Source organism: Sceloporus occidentalis, unplaced genomic scaffold (assembly GCF_023333645.1).
Source record: "Sceloporus occidentalis isolate IW3139 unplaced genomic scaffold, rSceOcc1.0.p SCAF_1, whole genome shotgun sequence".
Taxonomy (NCBI): domain Eukaryota; kingdom Metazoa; phylum Chordata; class Lepidosauria; order Squamata; family Phrynosomatidae; genus Sceloporus; species Sceloporus occidentalis.
The window spans coordinates 247,518,929-247,526,300 of NW_028316981.1; the positions used below are offsets into that span (position 1 = coordinate 247,518,929).

A 7,372-nucleotide genomic window follows, 5' to 3' on the forward strand; every position below is an offset into this window, starting at 1 on the left:
TGTGTGGAAAATTACATTTTAATTACAACCATGAGTAGGACAGCAAAATGCAAAATGCACCTTTAATAGGGTGATGAAGGAATCTCTGCATGTGTAATTTATATGATAACAAGAGACACCTGCTGAAATTCCCTCCTCTCCACAATTATTAGAATTGTTTGAGCCTTGTGAATTTTTAAACCTTTCCATCCCAAATCTGAGGTAAAAACTGGAACTTAAAATCTAAATGTTGCTTGAACAAAGAGAGTTAGAATAATAGTATCAAACATTGACACACTGTGGACTAAATATGGGAAACGCCTCCTCCCATGGTGGTAGCATGATGTTCACCTGTTCATACTCTTTTTAAAAGTTGCCATTGGAAGAAGTCAAGCTGGCATTTAATAGTCCATTTATTATCATTGTCAATTTTATTGTTATTTATATTTGCATATCAAAATATCACATAAACAACAAAGCAGAACACTAAAATATAATTAATTAATTAAAATCTATCTGTCGCTTGGAGTTGCTAGGTAGCAGTTACCAGGTTCCTCAGGAATAAGAGGGCTACTTGGAAATAAGATAGTTCCTAAAAAATGAAGGATATCCTCAAGAACAGGAAGCCTTGTAGTTTGATCTAAATGCATACAGATATTTGGGATGGGGATTCTGGCGGATCAGGCTAAGTAATCCTCCACTTCTGTCTTGTTTTGGTGGTTTTTTTTCTCTTGAAATAATCTGTGTCCCACTTCTTTGTAATCCAGCTTCCTAGCATACTTTGCCTGCATCTGAATCCAAGAACTGGGGCACGGGAGAGACAGTGGGAATTTTGCTACCTTGTACATGAAGGAAGATGACTGAGGAGAATGAACACTGGAAAAAGAAGAAAGAGTAGAAGGTACAGTTGCAACATTGCTCAGTTAGCTGGATTGTACTTGAAATCATGTCATGCCATCTACTTCCGTTTTCAGCACAAATTGTCCTGAATTGCTAGCTTTCATTCAAAATTAATTCTTTAGCTTTTAACAAATCTGAGATATGAAATCAAAATATGCAGCCACTGTTCTGCCCAAACATTTTGCAATAATTTAGCCCTTTCAGTTTAGTTTGCCAATGAGTGAAGTGACATCTGTGCTGGGGTCTTTGAGATTTATACTCGATTCACTGGTCTCTGCCTTGCACACACAATCATGCTACAGTTCCATGTACAGTCATGTTAAATAGTTGCTGTGAATATGGATGCTAGAGGAAACTAAATGGAATCTATTAAGAATCAGATTTCCCATAAATCAGAAGTTAGATAGGGTCAGACAGAAGAGCAATCATGTATTCTGTGGGCAGGGGAATAGAATCACCAGTCACTACAACATTAGCACAAAAAAGTTATATAAACAGTTCTGCAAAATGTTATGGCATTTTTAAAATGTTCCATATCTTTCAGAAGAGATTGATTCTTGAACTATCTGGGTCTCTCATCCATCTCCTCGCCTTGCCACTGAATTAATATATACTTCTTTGTCCTCTTCCCTCTTTCCTGACCAAGTGTGAGGCACATACAAGCACACACACAGCAATCCCTAAAAGAACATTGTGTCATTATTCCCAATGCAGCTTTGTTATGGAACAGAAGCTTGCTGAAGTCAATCCAATTTCTGGCAGTCTCCCATTCTATAAGCTGTGGTACAAGAGGTCATAGGAAACAGCATATATTTTTAAAAAATATAATGAAGGCCAAGTACTAGCATTCCCAAGCAATTAAACTTCTTCTTAAAAGGTTCTCCTGTTAATTTCTGTAACTTCTGTACTTTCCAGACAGTAAGCCTCATAGAATGAGTTTTAGTTCTAAGTAGGCAGGCATGCACACTCACTGATATTGAAATAGGACATACACAGAAACTGTGCTCACATGTGTGTGTGTACACTCATGTGTATTACTCTGCAATCTGGAAAGATCCTGGACAGACAGTAGAAATCACAGCAGTATGGTCTGGGTTTATATTAAATTTAACAGTGTATGCTGCATGGATTTGCCCAAATATTTATTCCTCCTTTCCCCAACCCCAAACAGACTTAACCAGCACAAAATTCTAGGGGTAAACTGTTGGTGAACAGCCTGTCCCACATGGCCACCTCGCACTCATAGGAACTAGCATAGAAATGAAGCAGACTTTGTTTTCTTTGTAAAAACATACAAAGTATGTTTACCTATAGTACGAAAGCTATTATATAACTTCTCAGGATGAGAAGCCATGTATCATGTACTTTTAAAACATGGAGAGGCAAACTATAAAATGAAGGGGGAACAAGCATACAGTAACTCCAGACTAACAATGAATGTAACTACACTGTAGAAATTCAGCAGTGCTACATCATTTTAACTGCCATGGCTCCATCCTGTAGAATCCTGGGACTTGTAGTTTGGTGAGATATTCAGCCTGGTCTGTCAGAGAGCTCTGGTGCTTTAAGTGCAATTGCTCAGTGCTATGGAGTCCTGTGATTTGTAGTTCAGGCACTAGAGCTCTTCAACAGAAGCTAAATATCTTGCAAAACTACAAATCCCAGAATTACATAGTATTAGGCCATGACAGTTAAAATGGTGTCAAACTGCATTATTTCTACAGTACAGATGCAGCCAGAATGCAGCTAGAAGACACAGAAGACAGGCATATACATAAATTCTATTGTTAGTACTGACTCTACAGTACACCCATTTACCTGTGCACTGACACACTGTTCAACAATTGATTGAACAGGGCTACTCCTGTTGGGCCTAATCAACAGGATGCTGGCCTGAGATTGATTTGTACATACCTAACCTAAGTAGTGTGTCAGGTTTGGTTATTATTTGGATGGGAGACCAAAAAAATACCAGGTGCTGTAGGCTATATTTCTGAGGAAGGAACTGACAAAACCACCCCTACGGATTCCTAGACTAAAAAATCTATAAAAATCATGGAGCTGCCATAAATTGACAGATGACACAAGAATAGTTGAATAGGTAAAGCATGTGTTACAGGAAAGTAGTAAAGTCACTTTTTTCCTTGGATGGATGGCAGGTAGGAGTCATTTGGTCTTTCTATAAATAATTCATTGTATGTCTGTTTATTCATAAGAAAGTCCAATTGAACTTGATAATACTTACCTCTCAATATCCATGTACAGGATTTCACTGTTAAATTACTTTAAAAAATGAAGTCACTTTATGTATGAATTGGGAAGCTTTCGGTACATGGTCAGAGACATTTGATCATCAGACCAGTTCTGAAAACAGCAGTTCACAGCAGAAAGATATTCTTGAAAGGCATTATTTAATGCTCTCATTGCTCTGCACATACAGACTATAATTAGTACAAATAGCATTTTAAGCATTTTTAAACATACAAAGCATTTTCTAACACTAGCTCAGCCTTATAGTAATCCTAATTCTGAGTCAAGTTGGTATGATTATTTGAACAGAGACAATATATGCATGAGGCTAAGCTTAGACAATTTAGATGTCTCTAGCAGATTCACAAAGTCTGTGGAATCTCCATTCATCAGAAATTCATATCTGATCAATACTTAAATCACCTGCACCTGTTAAAAGCACAGCATATCTGGCAGGAGAAATGCATAATACGTGTTATATAAAATACCTTGGGCTGGTGGGTTGTGCCTCACTGCATTATAGTCAAAGAATCTAAGGAAATCCAACCATCTGTCTATTCTCCATATAGCAACTTTTGACAGGAACCCTTCTGAATGGGGAATTGGTATGTCTTTCTGTGTATATATCAACACACACAAGCTGATCAACTATTTCATGGACCACCAGGTAATTTGTATATTCCTCCTCCTCCTCTTCCTCCCATCATGCACTCTTTTTTCCACCTACAAAACTGATGGAGATAACCTTGGTTAAGTCAGGGAAAGGTGTTCTTCCTACCTAGTGTACTGAGTAAAGATAAGAGGCACGTCTGTAACTCTGTTTGAACTTTGAACCCTTCTGGAAAGTGGCACATCTAATCAGGAAAGAGCTTAGTCTGCTTCATTACAAAGAACAAAAATGTAAAGATGTTATCATGCAACAATTTCTTATGATTACATTTTTTGTTTTGCTTTTCAAGCTTTTTAAAACAAAAAAAAACTTTTTTGTGTGACAGCTAACTAGCAACTGTACAGAATATCTTCTGGTATTAGACATTTTTATTATGATTATAATTTCTTATTGCTAACAGTTTCAGATGAACGTTTATTTTATATCTGCTGTATGTGTCCCAATCACTTTCCTGCCATGCACCCCTGAGTGTGCTGTTTACTCATCTGCCCTTTTGAGAAATGGGTTTTACTATCTTTCATGTACCTGAAATATTCAGTAGGCATACTCTAATATATTTCTCAAGTCACTGTTAAAACATTCTTGCCTCACTAGGAAAAATAAAGGTAAATGTTTCTTAAAGAAAAAAAGAATCTTGGTTTTTGTTCAAATGCTGAAGTCAAGCCAATAATTTCACAGACTCTATTCTAGTTCCATTACTGTAATTAAATATCAAGTGAATAGACTTGAGAAAGAGCTGAGATAACCTCTTTGGGTTTAGGCACAGAGTTCATCTATGATTTACCTTCCTCCATCTAAGAAACCACTTATTAGTAAGTCTGCACATATTGTGTGACCTCATCTCTCAGGATATGTTTCTAAGGCAATGAGATGTTTCTCAAAAAGTAAATTGCTGATAAGATGCTTAGAATTAGAACCTTTGCTTATTCTAGAGAAAGGTTAGAATTAACATACATTGCATATAGAATAGTTTATATGTGTGAAATGAAATAAGAAGTATTGCATTTCTGGTAAAGTGCTAAAATCAGTTGCCTAGGAGGCCGCTGCAAGTAAACACATGAGCCAAAGCTGGAGGAAAGGCCACAACTTTATTCAGCAAGCAAATAAAATTGGTAGGATTGGCCCAAAGCATGAGGTCAGGATCTGTAGTATCGAACAACCCCCCGGTTGTTCGATAAGCCGCATGCCTGGTGACCGCCAGGCAATGGGATGACCTAGGGGCTAAGAAATGCCATCTCGCAGCCATGCCACCAGCCGCTCACATGTTCTCTAAGCCCCTAGTCACCAGGAGGTGCTACTGCATTGTGGCCCCCGCAATGGCCACAACATATGCCCTCACTGCCCCCGGGTACCTAATGACTCCCATACCAGTGCTCTGTAGCCCTGGTAACCACACCAACCAGATCCATGACCTATGCTGCCGCCCCCGAAGTTGTGACTAAAACCACCAACAGGAGGGTGGGAGAGACAAGCAGCAAATGGCACTGGGGCCAGAGCACATGGTCCTTATATAGGCCAGGCCCCAGCATGCATAGCAGGAGTGGTGGCCCCTCCCCCAAGGCAACCCAGCCAATGGGCTGCCCTGGAGGACTGGGGCATGCCATAGAGAGGTCCTCCTGCCTCCCAGAGCAGTCCACTGAGCTGGAAGGACCTGTCCTCCTCACACCAGCCCAATAGCAGCACAGCCTGCCCCAGCAAGGCATGCTGGGGCAAGCCTGGGAGCCTTGCTACGTGGCTCCCGGAGGCAAACTGGCCTGCCCGGTGAGGCGGCCGACTGCTTGTTAAGTCTGCTGGTCTTATGTAAATAATGCCCAGCCACAGGGATATCCAAGTCAGTAGACATGACTTCCATAGTATCTTGCATGCATTCTAACTGTTGGTTTTATCTGTTTTCTTTTTAAATTGTGTTTTGTATTTTAACATGTTGTAACCTGCCTTGAGCCTTGAGGAGAGGCTGGAAAGAAATAAAATACCACCACCACCACCATTATCATCGTCATCATCAGTGTGCCAAGAACCTCCTTTTTTTAAAGAAAAAAAACTCCAAATCTTTTGCTATGCATGCCAATCTCTATTATGTTTGGATTGTGATGTAGGTGGTGCCAACTCCAGGTTATGACCTAATCCTGAGGACAAGATGTCCTCATACAGCAATACTTGCTGAATGGACTCATCTCCTTGTTCTACACAGTCACTGCCACTGCCACTCATTTATTTACCGCTTTCCTCTGAGCCAACCAATGAATAATGATGCTCCGTATCCCTCTATTCTCTCTCCCCACTGTTTTCATGCATGAAGAACAAAGGGGAACAGGCAAAGTCTTTGAGGAGGATCTGAAGAATCAAGGTGCATCTGGAAGGTAAGCAGTAGGCCTTTTCACAGCTATGGGCCTCATTAAGTACCCAAAGATGCTGACTTCTGATGCTGGGCCTCTTAGGTATGTGCAGTGGTATATACAGTAGCTTCATGGACCACTGCAGTGTCTTTTTTGTATTGTCCTAGCACTGTCCTCATAACATTCCACTTTTGGCCAGATTCCTATGCACTATACAGATGCATATGAAACTATACAGGTTAAGTGCTCCTGAAGCACATAGGGGGAATGATTTTTAAAAATTACACATTAGTTTAATGGATAAGTAGAAGATGGAACCATGGAACATTGGCCCAGTACGTCTGGGGCTGATTTTAGGGTTTTGTAGGGCTTGGCGTCTGCATGTGCCCAGACTTATAATTGCCATGTGGGCGCCATAGTTGCCCATCCATACGGGGCACGCAACGATGATGTCCACACCATGCGGCGTCCAAACAGCACCACGCCATGTGGACATCATCACTGCACCCAAGCGCACCAATAGCACCCTGTGCATGGCAGAAAAAGAACCCGCCAGGAGCGGGTTCTTTTTAAGCCTTGCAGAGGCCGTGCCATTTGGTTGGCATGGTATCCATCCAGGGCAGAAAGGGGCAGTGTCTGCCCGTCTGTATCCCCCCATTGCTAGGCTTTATGGAGCTTCACTGTTCATTTAGTTACCCAGTAAAATTCCAAGTACTGTTAGTACAATACAATTCCAATGGCTCTTTGTGACCTATAAATAGTTGGGCCTTGTTTAGCTGAATGGATGCATCCTGCTATGTAATTCGCTGAAGAGACATACAGTAGTTGCAGATTTCCTTCCTACCTGAGACACAGCAGGAAGTGACTGTATCCTTCTATGCCTATCTGAATGAAGACAGGCAGCCTATGATCAGCCTTGGCAGGTCAGCATTGGCTTTTAAGACGAATAGTATATTGCAGATAGTTTCTGGAGTAGATATTTTGACTGAATACTGATAACATACTGTTTTCCGCTCTCTCTCTCTCTCTTTTTTGAAGGCTCAGTGCATTGTTTTATGGTAGCTTTTTATTGTTTTACTATGTTTTATCATGTGCATGCGCGCGCACACACACACACACACACACACACACACACACACACACACTTTAACCGTAAGCAGCTATTACAGGTTAGACTAAAAACAGGGGGTGCAAACCGAAGAATTTATTTAGTTATTTAAAACTGATTCATGCAAAC

General features: G+C 40.6%; 1 long non-coding RNA gene across 1 annotated transcript in view; it reads left to right on the top strand.

Moving 5' to 3' along the window:
• The first annotated feature begins 775 nt into the window (after positions 1–775).
• Positions 776–7,372, top strand: part of LOC149323721 (uncharacterized) — a 76,970-nt gene continuing 70,373 nt past the window's right edge. The window contains exon 1 of the long non-coding RNA XR_016280232.1: positions 776–880. This is a non-coding gene — a long non-coding RNA (uncharacterized LOC149323721). The remainder of the gene's footprint in view (positions 881–7,372) is intronic.